The following is a 17,465-nucleotide window of genomic DNA, read 5'->3' as shown; positions in this document are numbered from 1 at the left end:
CTATACATTGCCTATCACTAACATTGCATTATACACGTATTTGTTAATTACCTGATAGTTCCACAAAATGTAAGCTTCCTAAGTCCAATTTACCTTAGTTATTATGAATTTTCTCTAGCATCAAGATTTCTAGGCCTATAGCAGGTGCTTATTATTTGGTAAATGAATTATTAAAGGGGAAGAAAATATGATCATTTTAATCTCCTCAAAGTAAACTAGATGACAATTTCTAAACCATTATTCATCACTGCACTGAGTTCATCTCAGTTCATCTCAGTGCAGTGATGAATAATGAGATCAATAGGACACAAGTGAGAGTTCAGGACCAGAACTGAACATATATGGCAACTTGAATTATGTCAGAGGTGGCACCATTGATTGTTGTAAAAAGGATATACTCTTCAATAAATACATTAAGACAATTGGTTATCCAGGGGAAAAAAATTAAAATGGAGTCTCTAACTTCCCTTGTATAAAAAAAGTGAATTGCTGAGAGAATTCATGCAAATCCCAATAATATTTAAAAATATACACAGGACTATAGAAATACATCATTATGACCTGAGAGTAGAAGTGGATTTATTTCACGAGACACAAAGAGCAAAAACCGTAAGAGAAAAGATTGACCTATTTGCCTAGAATCATAATACAAAACTTCTTTCACCAAAATGATACCATAAAACATGAAAAAATCAATGACAGATCACGAAACTATTTGCAATACCTGTAATTTAGAAATGATTAGTGAAGTAGAAGATGAAAAAACTTCTATATTATGTAGGCATATAATAAGGGGAAAAAAAGAGCAACATTCACATGCTAGTTGCTCTAGAGGCAGGAGGCAGACAAATGCCCAGGCAGATAAGTAAGGGTTCCTGGAGAATCTCCAACCTGCCCCACTAGTGTTTGCACCAGATGTGTTTTTGCAGATAAGAAGACCCTCACAGGGTCTTGCCTGGGCATGTCTGCAATGGACTGGAGGCCCATATGCACTGTGGGAGTGGGGTGGAGCCAGCAGGAATTTACACCTTATCCATGGGAGGATACCCTGTTTATCTCGTGTGTGGTGGCCTGGTATTTGATATGTGAGGTGGGATCCTGCTGGCAGGACCCCTCTCTGCTGAGAGCTCCCTTTTTGCTTAATAAATTCTGCCTTCCTCATCCCTCAATGTGACTGTGTGTCTAATTATTCCTGGTCATGAGACAAGAACCTGGATTTAGCTGAATGAAGGAGCAAAAATCCTTCATCAATAGCCATTTACAGAAGAAACCAGCCTGTTTAATTAATAGAAGATAGTCAGTGACATTTATAATGAATTTATAATGACATTTATAATAATTAAAATAAAGATCTATGTATCATTACATGTTTTTGCTTACTTCTCTCAATCCAAGACAAACAAAAACATTTAAGAATATAAACAATACTATTAAAGTAAACTTAAAAACATATGAAACTACATCCTAAAATAAAACATCAAGTTCCCGTGAAACATTGACCAAATATTAGTTCCTAAAGGACACTTTCTTACATTTCAACTATTGAAATAGCAAGGACCACCGCAATCTGCGACAAATGTGCAAGAAAACTAGGGATAAACAACCAAGATGAAACATCTCAAAATCCAACCACATCAACTTAAAATAAGAAATTTGTTTTTTATTTCACAAATTACATCAAGGGGAAAGCAGAAATTTAAGGATTGCTGGGAATTAATGGTAATTTCAAACATTAGCTATAAATTAAAACACTATTTTTATTGAGAGCTTTTAGTAGCAGAGTCTGTGCAAAAAGGAAAATGCAAACAGATAAGAAATGTAGGAATTCATAAATTACATATGGTATCTGAAACAAGAAAAAAATTCATGAAAGGTAAGTAAATGAAAAGAAGAAATAAATAGTTATACAGAAACTGGTGATCACGAATACCATCAAACTATATAACCAACATATACAAGTTTGCTTCCTTGCAAAGAAAAGTAGACCAGTAAGTAACGTAATGTAGAATAAAGGGGTGAAGCCCAAATGCACATAATTTATACTAAAAAAAGGAGAAAAAACATCAAACTTTTATAAGACATAAAAATAAGTAAAAAAAGAGCACTTTGATTAAATTTATGCAATCCTTTATTTGTCTTTTTCTCAGAAAATATAAATTAGGCAAATTGACTTCAGGTTAAACAAACAGACCAACGTTTTGGTTAGAAAGTAAGAAAGGTTGTCAAACAGCTGTCCTTTGCCCTCTCCAAATATATACACATACAGAGTACTAGGGCATTTTTTCTCTGGTGAATTCTACTAAGCCTTCAAAAACATAAAATTCTTATATTATTAATACCAGTGTTCTCAAACTTACCAATCATCTGGAGATGTTATTAAAATACAGATTCTGATTCCATTGATTTGGGTGGGATGTATGATTCTAGCAAGCTCCCAGGTGATGCTGATGCTGTTAGTTAACAAACCACATGTTGAATTGTAGTGGTTTAAATTGTTTCATAACCTAGAGAAAGAAAGCTTCCAAACATGTTTTAAAAAGTGTACTCTAAAATTGATACTAAAAGCTTATAAATATATTCCCTAAAAGACAAATACAAAACAGTTTCTGTTATAAATAGTGATGGTATTAATACTAAGGCAAAATAAAATATTTAGAGATAGAATCGGGTTGGTTATTAAAAGAAACACATGACACGATCCAATAGCGTGGTTCTACTAAAGCCCATGGTTTGGTGTTAGCAAAGACTTTAATAAAATCTACAATATTACTAGGTGAAATGAGAAAAACTAATCATCTTCGTAGATGCTGAAAAAACATTTGATGAAACTCACCACATGTTACTTATTTTTAAAAGTCTAAGTAAAATTAAAATTATAGATTAAAACTGAATGATAAAATTAAAAAATAGGCTCATTAAAATTAGAAACAAAGCAAGGATTTTCACTATCACCGTACTTATTGTATATTGGGTTTAGATGACTGTGAAATTAGGCAAGACAATATCAGATACTTTCAAAAGAGAAGGAAAAATGTACCATTATTTGTAGTTGATGTAAATATAATACAACTGGAAAACTTGAAAAAATTAATTGAAAATCACTAGACCTTTAGTTTATGATAAAGTTTGCATTTCAAATCAGTGGAGGAAATATTTCAATAGTTGTGTTGAGATCACTTGCAGAGCATATCAAGGGGAAAACAGAGCCTAATCCTTACTTTACCTTGAGCAACAACAAATGCTAGATAGAAAAAAAGTGTAAATGTAAAACAAACTAACAACAAAAAGCCAAGAATAACTACCTGAATGCCCCCAAAGCAAGAAAATATTTATACACACATGTAAACAAACAACCTAAAAGTAGCAGGAGAAAAAGCTGTACTTCTTTTTCTGTGTCATAACTCTTTTATGCATTTCAGAAAACAGAGAAGCTGCTGAGAAAAAAAATTGAATTATTTGACCAGTTAGAAAGTCAAAACTCTTGAATAGTAAAAGTATCTTCAAAAAAAAAAAAAAAAAAAAAAAAAAAAAAAAAAAATCAAAAGACATGGAAACCGGAACATATTTGTAACAAAAACAAATCTTCTAATGCCATATTGACAAAGATTAAAAGATTATATAACAAAGGATGACCATCTTATAAATAGATTGTGCTACAATCATATAATGTTACATGATTACTGTCATTACAAGAATGCAACATATTTATATGTGCTGCTATGAAAATATCCACAGAATACTGTATTTGTCCCAGCAGGTAGAAGCAAATACCCAAGTTGAATCTGGAATAATTTGTAATCAGAAGAGAACCTAGAGGGGAGATATTTTGAAATCAGCAAAGTAAAGGAAGAATCAGCAAAGTAAAGGAAGAAGTAAAAAAATTCTGAAATTTTTCAGCCTCAGTGACAGGGATATTTATTATTATTATTAAAACCTGAAAGAAAAGCTTATTGTTATTAAAGGTAATATAAAAACTGTATCAGGTATTGACAAAATCTGAGTATTTTGGAGCCAGACTTTGATTCTCACGCTGTTACTTACCAACTGTGCAACCTTATGCAGATTATTATTTTTTCCTTTGTGCCTCTTTTGCTCATCTTTGAAAGAGGGTAAGTATTCACAGAATTGTTTGATTTACGGCTCTAAGGATTAAAATAGTTAATATTATAAAAGTGCTAAGAAGAGTGCCTTGCTTATAGTACATGTTAAGTATCTGTTAGCTATTAATATTAAAACAAATTATAGGTTGCTGAGTATGAAATACTACTTGAGCATTTAGATCCCGAGGTACAGAAGACAGAAATTGTGGGCTAGGCTGGATGCAGTGGCTCATACCTATAATCTCAGCACTTTGGAAGGACAAGGCAGGTGGATCACTTGAGCCCAGCAGTTTGAGAACAGCCTGGGCAACATAGCAAAACCCTGTCTCTACAAAAACAAACAAAAAAACAAACAAACAAAGACAAAAATTAGCTGGTCATGGTAGCATGCACCAGTAGTCCCGATTCTCTCTCAAAAAAGAAGGAAGAAAAAGAAAAGAAAAGAAAAGAAAAGGAAAAGAAAGAAAAGGAAAAGAAGAGAAAAGAAAATTAAAGAAGAAAAGAAAAGAAAAGAAAAAAGAAAAGAAAAGAAAAAAGTGGTAGGCTAGATCTTGGCATACAGATCAGAGTAATAGACAGATACACTTGCCTAGACTGAGGAGTTTCTCAGGATGGCTAACTCTCAGGGCAAAAACAAAGTTACCCTATCATTACTTGGAGTGAGGAGAGAGATAGTGCTCAGCACCAAGGTAGATTTTCTAGGCTGAAGCGGCTTGTGGAATCTCACAAGTTGATGTTGTTTCAGCCTCCTTTCAGAAGACATTCTCTAATAACAGAAGGCACTTGCCAAATCATCTTGTAGGGAGAATGAAGGGGGAATGACGGTCTTGGGGTAAGATTCCAAAACCTAGTTGTGCAATTTCCTCATATTGGAATTGTGTCCCCTTGTATTAGTCAGGGCTGTCCAGAGAAATAGAACCAGTAGGAATATCTAGATATATTAAGAGGAGGGTTATGGTGGGAATTGGCTTACATGACTATGGAGGCTAAGATGTCTCATGATATGTTGTCTGCAAGCTGGAGATCTAGGAGAGCTAGTGGTGTAATTCAGTGTAAGTCCAAAGGCTCAAGAACAAGGAGCTTTTATACCCAAGGGCAGGAGAAAACGTTAGTACCAGCTCAGTTAAGAAAGAGCTTGCACTTCCTCTACCTTATCTGATCAGGTCCTGCTACAGATCGGATGATTGGATAGTGCCCACCCAGATCTGATAAAGGTGGATCTTGCTTGCTCAGTCTGCTGATTCAAACGCTAATCCTTCCTGGAAACACCTTTCACAGACAAACCCTGCAACTGTAGTATACCAGCTATCTGGGCATCCCTTATCCCAGTCTGTTGACACACAAAAAAATAACCATCATAGACTTGATTGAATGATCAGGCCTTTAGTAACTAAGTAGACTGTTGTTGATTTTACTTCTCTGTTAGTTGGTCTAAATGCGTCCTTGAGAATTATTAAACATATTAATTTTTTAAATGCAGTATTCTTTAAACTCTTAGAATATTTGAGAAAGAAGCAACTTAATTAAAAATCAGCATTTGCGATTACGAATGTGCTGTTCTTCCTGTCCGTGGAGTTTTAAAACACAGCCTCTTCCATCCAAGTTACACAAGCCTCACTCAGTTCTTGAAATCTCTCAAGAATTGCTGTTTATTTCTTTAAGGTGTTCCCCAACCAGGATCCCACAAGGTGAATTTTGTATCTGTTAGACCAGCCCAAATAAACCACAATAATTTACTCTAGTCAATATTGCATGATGGGTCATCAAATAAATGAAGAAGGTGACAGAAGGTTATATATATATTCTTGACCAAGAGTATTTGAAATTTCCCGTCTCATGGAAAGTTATTCTTTTCCATCAGTCTAGTGAGTGTGTGATGTAGTTTACCTTCTATGCCCAAGTACACACAGAACTTAGTTGAGGGAAACTAGATAAAATTTATAAAGTTTACCAAAATATTGGTGCCAGGAGGCAGAGGGTGAGGTAATCATTCCAACTTAGTCTCTATTTTATATCACTTCAGTTATCTGAGGAGAAACATCATAGAAATTTTTTTCCATACAAAGCTCAAGGTGACTTTGTGCTGCAGGTTATTATATTTTAATCTCCAGATTAGATGCTTGAATCCAATACAATCTGAAAAAATTTATATGTACAGTGTTTAAAAGAATTGATAAGAAAGTTAGGTGAAGCTGAAAAAGGTCAACAGAATTGTGCTTCAGTGTTCTAAACTTAACATATATGCACAAAAGAATGGCAACAGAAATGTTATTTTTCCTACAAAATGTTTATTTATTTACTATTTTACACTCATGGGGGAAAGTCTTAAATTTGAAATTGTCAGTAGTGTCATTTACTATTAATAGGTTCACACCATACTCCTAGATTAACTTTTAAACATATTTTCTGACAAATTGTAGGCTGATACTGATGACCTAGTTTCAGCAGTGAATAGCTGCCACTCAAATTTCTCAAGAGAAGAAAAATTCATATTTAAAAATATGGAATTTCTCAGTACAGTATAACAAAAATGTTTATGGAGAGACCCATGTAAATTATTATCATTTTAAAATATGTCTGAAAGATCCCTGTTAGAAAATACTCAGAGACAACAATCTCTAAATACAAATTGAATCACCAATAGTGTACTCATATTGTGACATTACCAAAGCATGCAAGATAGAATATTTCATGCATTGAAGAAGATACCATATTTCAATGTATATAGCAAACATTAATGGATAACAGCTTAGTATAAACCAGGCTGATATGGAGCAAATAGTTCTCTTTAAAAAAAAAAAAAACTGATGTGAAAGGAAGCAGTGAAGCAACAAAAGTTGATAATTCTTCATAAGGCAATTTAATGTGATAAGAATTGGCATTCTTTTCATCGCAAAAATGCTTATAAGAAGTAATAATTGTGGAAGCATGATAATTTACTGCAATAAGCTGAACAAAATGCTTAAAATTCAAAAATAGAATTTACCCCAAAGAACTTGAGATTAATAATGAAAAACTACTCAGAATATACATATTTACACTTATCTCTTGTAGAGCATATGTTTCCTTCCAAGCGATGTAAGGATTTACCATTTGCCATGTTTTCACAGATTAAATATTGTTAAATGCTCCAAGGCACAGTTCATAGCTACTTTCAAGATTAAAACTAATAAAAAATCTGTTTTAAATACAGTCTTATTATTTGACACTTTAGTGGGTCTAAATCATATAAAGACTGTCAATTTTATTTCTCTATACTTCAATACTACAAATGTTAGTGTATTGAATATTAATACAATCAATTGCAAAACATCTAATTCAATTATATATCCCTTTAATTTTATACTAGATACTTTAACAAAGTTGGTAGAGATATTAAAGTCTTGAGTATTCTTTTTACCTCACTTTTCCTTTTCTATGTACAATTACGTGTTTATGTTTTTATCATCTTTTTGCTTTTTCCCACTATTCCTTATAAAAGCAAACAATAATTATAAAATAGATAGAGTCCTCTGTGTATAACTTTAATCTTTTTTTCTGCATCTTAATAGTAATAATACTACATTTGGAATTCAGGGTATAATATCTTAAGTGGCATGTCTATACAATTTCCTTAAGGTAATTACACTGTAAAATTATAATACATGCATTGTTACTACAAACTACAAACAGGCCAAACTGTATTCTGGTTTGTTTATGCTTATTTTAATAATCTTGCAATACATTATTTTCATGTACAAATTATTTTTGCTTGGCCTGTCTGAGCTGATATTAATGTGTATAGTATATGTTTATGCTAAAAATAAGAAACTCAACCCTTAAAAATACATCCACTACACCAAAACTCAAAATCACTTTTACAGAAACCTATCAATTAATGGGCTTTTATATCCAAACATCCAATATAAGACATCAAGTATTTAATAAGTTAAGATTATATAATTTGACTCAATAGACTCATGTTATATAGATATTATATAGATACTTCACTGAGATTTTTCATGTTTCTTGTAATGGATTCATCTGCTTAACAGTGTTCTGGGTTACAATTATTGTGTTCATGTTGTATATGGAAGAACAGACCAAGAATTACTTTATGAGAGATATCATAATCTTATTCTAGAAAGGCCTCCATTCAGCTATGTAAAGAATTTTGAAGTCTAAGTAAGCTCTTGAATGAACTACAGAAGATAGCCACCTTCTTACTGCTGCCCTATTCCCCAACTCAGCTTTTAGCTGGGTTCCAGTTTCTTATCTTAAAATAAAAATACAACTAGTGCCTACCTCCTAGAATTATCATGTTGATCAGATAAAATATTTAAAGCACTGTATGCCAGCCAGTATGTAGCATTCAGTAAATTCTCAAGAAATATTAGCTGTTTAGATAACTGCATATTAACATAGTAAAAGCTCTAAGAAGTCCTTTAGTAAAGACATTTACTTTGCTTAACTTTATCTCAACATTTCCTTGTCTTATTAGAGTCTATTTACAACCCACTATTGACTTCGGAAACAGGCTATTTGATAGGTATAGTGCCTGCCTGGCCACGTTGTTTTGCCCTTTTCAGGTGTGCGTGTGTGTGTGTGCATGAGAGAGACAGAGAGAATTGCCATTTGCCACTATGCCACTGGCCAAGTTGAAACATATTTTATAAAAACATAACTATGATACTTCCTGTTTGAGATATTGAAGAGTTCAATTTGGTGACATTGCTCCCTACATTATACATTGTGTCCTCCTTATAGGAATGCTCTGCATTGATTGTTCCTCTATATCAGGTCAATGAAAAGCAATACTCTCTTTATGAGGTAACTTTTTAAAATAATTTTTAATAGACTACTAACTATCAGCAAATAATTTAGAGTCTACATAGCAAAGTGTTTTTTTTCTTTTTTTCTTTTTTGTGTCATCCTTGCACAGGGGCCATGCTAATTGTCTCTGTATCATTACAATTTTAGTATATGTACTACTGAAACAAGCATGCAAAGTGATTTTTTAATATACCTTTAACATCTGTACTACTCAGAATAAAAATAACATTTTATTCCTAGTTTCTAGCAGAGCCTCTGGCAACTAGTAGGAAACCATTAAGTGCTTTCCTAATAAAATAATAAAAGCAGTTAACGATCACCATATTTATTTCATCTAGATAATTATGTTTGTAGTTATAATGCAAATATTCTAAGAAAATTATTTATATTGTTTAAAAACAGCAGGTTGTGTCATAATACACACTTCAGGTGGCCTATGAAAATCCACTCTCTAACGCGCTGCTCTCTACCACCTGACCTCATCCCAAAATGTCTCGACTTTGTTCAGGTTTCTCTCCTTCTTTGCACTCAAAGAATTTGACCCATCCCTGGTAGCAGAAAGTGAATCCTGATTTGTCTCAGCTAGCAGATGGAGGTTCCATTGCACCACCCAATAATCTTAAAATATGGGAATAGTTTGTAGTTCTGGCCAATTGTATGAGAAGAAAAATATATTGGGGGAACACTTGGAAAATTTTCTTCACTTTTTAAAATCAAAATACAAAAAGAGTTAATCTCCTTTGCTGGTGGTCATCATTGCCATATCTGAGTGTTATGTCTGGAACACTGGGTAAGTCAAAGAGCAAAGTCAGTAAGTGTGGGGATTGGCGGTAGAGCAGAGACACGGGAATAAACTAAATTGTTCATTTTCTTTTCACGTCACTGGAATAACCAATCCTGAAGTTGTCCTTTCCTGTTATTTTCTGAGTTTCTTAATTAGTGAATTAGTAAATTTTCAAATAAAACCCAATTAAGGCTATTGAAACTGTGATTTTCTGTCACTTGTAGTTGGAGCATCCTAACTGCCATTCTCATCTGGCTCCCAACACTTTTACTTGGAATTTTAAATCACCAAATCTACTTTTTGTATGTTAAACTTGTTAGGTGTGATACTTTTATTTTCCTCTTATTTCACTAAGATTACAGATGCTAGACAACCCTTCTCTCAGATTAATTGGCATTTTGTTAAATTGAATTTCTTTTGCCTATCCTGAGAAATGTTAATCTGAATAGAAATGCTCTATATTTAAACAGAAACATTTATTAAAGTTACACTTCTAGAATACATAAATGTGTAGAAACTTTAGAAATGATGAACATTTTTCCCTGATAAATGTCCCACTACTGTTGATTCATGGTGATTTTGTTTTCTTCCACATATATTAAAAACAGAACATTTTATTCTCATACTTTGGCAAATCTCAAGTAAATACTCCAGGATTGGCAAACTGATTGCAATTGAGATATTCTTTACAAATATCTTTAATTGCACATTTCAAAACTAAGTCCTCCTGGGCTTGAAATTTCTCTCAAGAGAATTTATCAGGTGGAGTTTAGCAGAATGGGCAAGCGCTTGCATTACTCCTGATTCCTCATCGTGATATTTGTATGTCCCAGTATTTTGGATTTGAACATCCTGCTGGAATCTGTCTTTACCTTTCTGTTTGTGAAACTTACTAAATAAGATAGAGGCTATTTCTCTGTAGGAAAAAATAAGACAAAGACAATGAATTCTGACTTCTGTCTTTATCTTGTAACGTATCCTTCCCATTAAGAAAAATCCATTATATCAAATATTAAGTACACTGACACCTGAAATAAAAATTTTTATTGATTTAGTTTAGGGATTTAAGAAAAGAAAAAAACTCATCCATCAGAAAATTCTAAACTGGTAGCATCTTTATTCAATTGTGACATGATTAATTTTTTATCCATGCTAAACTTCTTCTTCCACCAGTTTCTATTTGCGAATTCAAATGAGTGTCAATAGACTGAAGCTTATTTGTATGACCTCCTTTTAATTACCAATTTCACACACTGATAGACAATTGACGAAAAGTAGAGACAATGTATTTAAATAAAGACAGAAGAAAACTTTGTACTTAAGTAATTATGGGAATTACTAATTGAGTCAGTGAATAAAAATTTGAGTCACCATTAGGATCTGATGCAATTTTTTTCTGTGCAGTTATTGATACGTGTGGATTTACTTATTGCTAAACATAGTTTCTTTAGAAGTTGGTCAACTACTTTAGAAAGAAAACTTGCACATTCTCAGGGAGCCTATGCTATAAAATCCATCAATTATAATTTTTCTTCCAATAAAATTTTAGAATTCCAAAAAAATACATTCATAAGAATTTTTTAACCATATTTCTTGAAGCATAAACTTCTGGAGTTTACAAATAGATTTTTGTTTCGCCAACAGTCTTCCAAAAGCAATAATAGTATGCAAAATGTAAATGCATACTCATGGCAAAGGGTTTGTGTTCAAAGTAATTTTGTAAACAAAGTCTAAACAAAGTTATACTACAGAATTTCTACTGTAGGACTTCTCCGAGCTTTTAAATTGATAATGCTTATTGTACATATCAAAAAGAAGATAACAGAGATAGTATTTTTCATATTTGTTTCATCTTGGAATCCTACTGGTCACATGCAGGCACATGTGTGTGTGTGTGGCAGGGAGTGTGTATTGTTAGGCATCCATTCATATTTGTTTCATCTTGGAATCCTACTGGTCACATGCAGGCACATGTGTGTGTGTGTGGCAGGGAGTGTGTATTGTTAGGCATCCATCACTGTATTTCAAGACATCATGTAAGACACAACTTAGGAAAATAAAAAGTATCAAGGTGAGTGTCTTTAGTTTATTCTCACAACTTTGGGGAAAACTGAGTTGATTAAATAATGATGAAATATGTAAAGTTTACTTAATGGGGTACATTTATACATGGGTATTTTATTGATTTAAATATTGCTATAAACTTTGACTCTGTACAATTTTTTATCAATGTTTAGTAACTTTTTTCTTATTAAACTTATACAAGGCCTTACTCTCATAAATTTTGAAAGCAGTGTGAGCCATGTTTATATCTAAGTACATTTTTCCAGTGTTTGAAGGAAATGGCTTCTCTTTAGTATACTAAGGTGTTTATTAAGTGACGGCTTCATGTAATACAAAGATTAATATAATTCGTAAAATTAAATATAGTACTCATTTACTCCCATATTTCTGGCACTTTTAATTAAGGAAAATGTATAGTCCTTCCTTCCCCACAATACATTATTTGCTTGTCAAGAGGTATTTAAGAATCACTTACTTTCTTTTAGCCCTCGTATTTATGAACTAGCCATCTACTTCTATCCAGCCACTTATCATTATATCTTTGGTGAAGGAATATCTGCCAATTTTCTGCAAAGGACTAAACCTACTGGAATCATGTTCCTTCTCTCCAGATAACTTTAGCGTTCTCCCTGGGATTGCAGAATCAGCAGGTCTGCCCTTTGGTCTCTTTGGTCTCTTTCCCTGGGTGAACACATTCCATTAGTTTGTTAGAAAATGCTTCAATAAACTTAAGTCTCCTTTTCCTCTTTATTTATTTATTTATTTATTTATTTATTTATTTATTTATTTTTGAGACAGAGTCTTGCTCTGTCGGCCAGGCTGGAGTGCAGTGGCATGATCTCAGCTCACTGAAACTTCTGTCCCCCATGTTTGAGCAATTCTCTGCCTCAGCCTCCGGAGTAGCTGGGATTACAGGCACGTGCCACCAGCCTGGCTAATTTTTTGTATTTTTAGTAGAGGTGGGATTTCACCATCTTGGCAAGGCTGGTCTTGAACTCCTGACCTCGTGATCCGCCTGCCTTGGCCTCCCAAAGTGCTGGGATTACAGGCGTGAGCCACTGCACTCGGCTTCCTTTTCCTTTTTAACTTCAGTGATTTGTTTAATACATTATTGAGACATGATCAGCTATAGCAGCACTAGGAAGGAGTTAAAAATCATGCTATTTCTCACCAGGAGACCTGAATTGAAAACTCTTCACTATTACAAGCTCTGTGACTTTGATTGTACACCTAATAATGCTCTTGGTTTGGTTTTCTCTTTTGTAAAATTGGTATCATGTTTATGTGGTGGGGCTCTTTGGAACTTGTCAATGTGTAGATGTCTTAATAAGAATGATGGGGTGTTTCCAGAAAGTGACTGGCTCGGGGTGAACCAAGTTAAACTCTTCTCCAGGGGAGTTTATGCAGGGGAAACAGTAGTGAGAGCACCACCTTCTGGAGTAGAGTCATGAAATAGACCTACGTCTAAAGGGAGAGTTTTTATTGTTGAAAAAAAAAATAGGTTGTGTTATAGACAATCCAGTCTACAGTATAATAGAATGAGATTGGCACTTGTTCTTTCTTATTCTTTCTTGGTGTCACTGCCTTCTCTCCTGTTTCTTCTCATCAAGCCTTCCTATATCTGACCCTAACCTCCTTATCCCTCTCTTTTTACCATAGTACTTTCTCATTATGTTACTACTACTTTACTAGTATATTAAGGTATTATTTGTTAAAATATTGTGTGTTACATATTCCCCATCCTAGATGAGTTCGTATAGCAGCCTCCAAAGGTAAATACAAGGAAGACTGAACCATAGTGGTAAAGACAAGAAAGTAGTTATAGAAGGGTGACCAAAATTATGTTCTGTGGATATACTTGTGACATCCATAGAGTCAGGATGGAAAAGGTTTGTCCAAGGTATGGGGTAAAAGGGGACACAAAGAAAAAACAGAATGTGCTGCCCTAACATATTATGATAAAGTATATAAGTCAGAGAGTCCAATACATGCTCATTGAAATGCATTAAACAAATGTTCATTGTGTAGCTACTGTATGCTTCACCTTGCTCTAGGTGTTAATTTCATAGTGAGATACTGTCTCTTGTTTCTTGGAATGTGTTCTTTAATGAGGGATAAAGACAATAATCACACAAACAAATGTAACAAATGTAAAAACGTAATTTGTAACTGAGATGAACAAAGAGATATAAGTGATGTAATGAGATCCCATAATACAAAAACTGACCTAGTCAAAGAGAAAGAACAGTTTTGTTTAAACTGAAAACTGTAGGGCAAGCAAGAATGAACTAGATAAAGAGGAGAAGTGAACATTACAGGCAGATTAACAGAAGATGCAAAGGCTTTCAGTTTCTCACATTTGAATTTGAAGAGCCACAAAAATGCATAAGACAAGATGTCAAGTAGAATTTATTATGTAGAGAGAAATAAAATAAAAATATATAATATGTGAAATATGTGTTAAAATATATGTTTTACATGTTGCCCATCCTAGGTGAGCTCACATGGCAGACTCCAGAACTAAATGAACCATAGTAGTAAAGGCAAGAAGGCAGTTGCCAAAGAGTAACCAAAATTATGTTGTGTCAGTATAGTTGTAACACGCTTGTGTGTCTATGTGTGTGTGTGTGTGTGTGTGTGTGTAAAATGGATATATATATATGAATTTTAAAGAAAAAATAAAAAGTATCAGATTGAAACTTACTCATTTTCTTTACTTAAAACATTCCAACCTACCCACATCTTCACATGTCCTTTTTAATTTTATACTATTAATTAGAGAACTAACTTCTCGTTTTCTCCCTAAGGTAGCTTCTGCCACCTCTGCTGTGGGCTCTATTCCCTCTCACCTTTGGAGATCATAAGTAATACATTTTTCTATTATTTAACCTTTTTCTCAATGTATCATTCCTATTGTTTCTTAAATTGCTCAATCTTTACATTAAAAGAATAACAACTTATAAAAAAAAAAAGAACCTTCCTTAAGGGATTTGAGGAGTTTCCAGGTTGGTGAACACATCAAGCTTCTGGGAGAGTCCTACCCAGAGAGGGCAAGGAAGCGCTCACCATCCCATTCTGATACTTTTTATTTTTTCCTTTAAAATAGAAGTCAAGATGACTTCATGAGAGTAAGCAAGATAAGGTTATTATAATGTTTGAAAAAATAGTAGAAAAAGTTTGAGATAAGAGTAGAGAATGTAAAAGAGAGTTAAGAGAATCAGAGAAATGTGGCCATGATGAGGGCCCATTTGAAGTTGTTACTTCTCAATTTACAGTGGAATTCATACATTGTCTAATATGATATTTTTCAGGGTTCTTAGGATAATCAGTGCAAGATTAGAGGAAGCAGATGGTTAGGTTCATTCACAGTAAGGGTTTGGGCAGATGTGTTCAATTAAAAATTAAGAAGAAAAGATTAAGTTTCGCAAGAGGTTGCTGAAATGATGAACTTTAAAATCCAAGGAGGATAAGAAGTGAAGGGACCACCAAAACAGGTGGTCCCTACTTCGTGAAGGACAAAATGTGAATAAGCAAGTTGAGAAGAGAAGAAGTAGCATTTTATATTTTATTTTCGGTTTTATAGTTGTTGCATGTGTTGACAAGAGCCAAAGTATGATGGTGAGAGTAGCTAAATTAGAGGAAGAGAAAATTATCCAAGGTAATAATTTGAAGACCTGGGAGGCCACTGGAGCAGACATGCCATTCATGGGGACACTTAAGTCACCAGGACAATAGCTAGATGTCAGATACAGAGAATTTCAGAGGAATGCTGTAAGCCAGGCAATGACATCCCTAACAAATGAAAGGGAACCACATAAAAATTGGTGAAGATAGTAACACTTACCAATGTAAATGTTGAAAGTGAAGAGAGTACTATAGCTCAGTACTATAAATCTCAAAAAGACTTACTTTTATTAAAAAGATAGAGAAATTATGATTCAGCAGAAGCATTAATAATGGGAGGAGGAGCAAAGATTGTACAACTCATCCCCAAGATTAGTAAGGAATGAGAACATCAGCAATTTGAGAAGACTCCAGAGAAAAGGGGATATGGTGCATAGAACCAGTTTCACTTAAGTCAAATAAGCTGAAGGAGCATCTTAAAGGTATGTAGAAATCTTCTAGGAGATATGGCATTTATATAGGTCACAGTTTGAGGAGTCTGATTTGGGGGACCAGATTCAGGTCAATGAAATTAAGATTTTAGGAACTGTAGTGCAGAAAATGATCAATAGAAAAGGGAAAAGTGTAAGAGGTACAGAATATAATGACTTGTAGTCTAGGTGTTGACTAATAAAAACTGCAAAGTGGGCATAATGGATTTGGGTTCAACAGTTACTGCCAAGAAAGTATCCTGCACACAACAGCTATATGAACATTTATCAGCTCAACCGATAAAAATTCATGAACCAATAGAGAGAATTAAATATGATTTTTTATGGAACTGCTTCATAAAATAGAGGGTAATATGTAGATATCCATTATTATTGAAATACCCGAATCGAATTTCACAAAACAATTTAGTTATCAAATATCCTATTCTTTCCCCTTTCAAAGCTATAAGCGTTATTCTCATGATTACTAAAGTTAGTAATAACAATACAGAAGAGCATATGATGGCATGGTATAGATAAGATTTAAATTCGATCAAATGCTGTTCTACTTCGATTCTAGATTCTTCATTATGTGGTTTGAATTTTTAAGGTGCCTGATTACTAAATTTCCTTCTTCTAGTTTTTCCTTATCCTAATTTTTGCTAATTCTGTTTACAGCACCATTTGGCATTTTTACTTTGAATACGGAAAACAGTAAACCATATGGTGAGACTATTTTGTGTCAAATTAAGCATGCGCCTAGAGCCGTGAATAATATGAAAACATGCATTTAAAGGCTTCATTCAAATACTGGCTTTTAATTCATTATATATAATATGTATTGTGTGGTAATTTTATCTGTATGCTAGATATTTTGTATATATTTATTTATTTAGACAGGGTCTCTCTTCATCACTCAGGTTGAAGTGCAATGACGCAATGATGGCTCACTGCAACCTTGAGCTCCTGGGCTTAAGGGATCCTTTCATTTCAGCCTCCTAAGTAGCTGGGACTACTACTCTTACTGGGACTATTTCTTAAAATGATTTTTATCAAGACGGGGTCTTGCTGTGTTGCCCAGGTTGGTCTTGAACTCCCAGCCTCAAGCAATCCTCCCACCTTAGCCTCTAACAAGTGCTGGGATTATAGGTGTGTCCCACAGTGCCCTTGGCCACATATATTATTTGTAATCTTCATAAAAAGCTATAGAAACAAGTTTTATGAATTCACTTCACCAATTAGACAACTATGACTTGGAGAGATTATGAAACCTATCCAAAGTTTCCAGTTTATGTAGTAATTGCTCTGAACCTGAACGTATCTGATTCCAAAGCACATATTCTTTAATAATATCATGTTGCCTCTAACTCATTTAAATCATATTTTCTGATGGGATATGATTTCAAGAAATCTAGGGAAAGGATCTAGCTCCCTAAACATTTCCAACAGGTTATTGCAGTTTTGAATTTTCACCAATATAGAGTCAATTATTTGGGTTACCATTGTTATTTTTCTATCAAGTAACTGCTATAAAACATAATACATAGGCTGGAGTCACTCACACTTTAACATATATTTATTCATCAAATCTCTTTCTTTTTGAAAACAGCA

At 33.7% G+C, this 17,465-nt stretch overlaps 1 non-coding gene across 1 annotated transcript; it reads right to left on the bottom strand.

The window, feature by feature from the left end:
• Positions 1-8,976: 8,976 nt before the first annotated feature.
• LOC115900114 lies at positions 8,977-9,083 on the bottom strand. Its single transcript, XR_004059794.1, has one exon. It is a non-coding gene; the product is annotated as a U6 spliceosomal RNA (small nuclear RNA).
• Between the last annotated feature and the right edge of the window lie 8,382 nt (positions 9,084-17,465).

The sequence above is a fragment of the Rhinopithecus roxellana genome, chromosome 10 (assembly GCF_007565055.1).
Source record: "Rhinopithecus roxellana isolate Shanxi Qingling chromosome 10, ASM756505v1, whole genome shotgun sequence".
Classification (NCBI taxonomy): Eukaryota; Metazoa; Chordata; class Mammalia; order Primates; family Cercopithecidae; genus Rhinopithecus; species Rhinopithecus roxellana.
The sequence above is the reverse complement of the archived record's forward strand: the minus strand, read 5'-3'. Positions and strand labels throughout refer to the sequence as shown.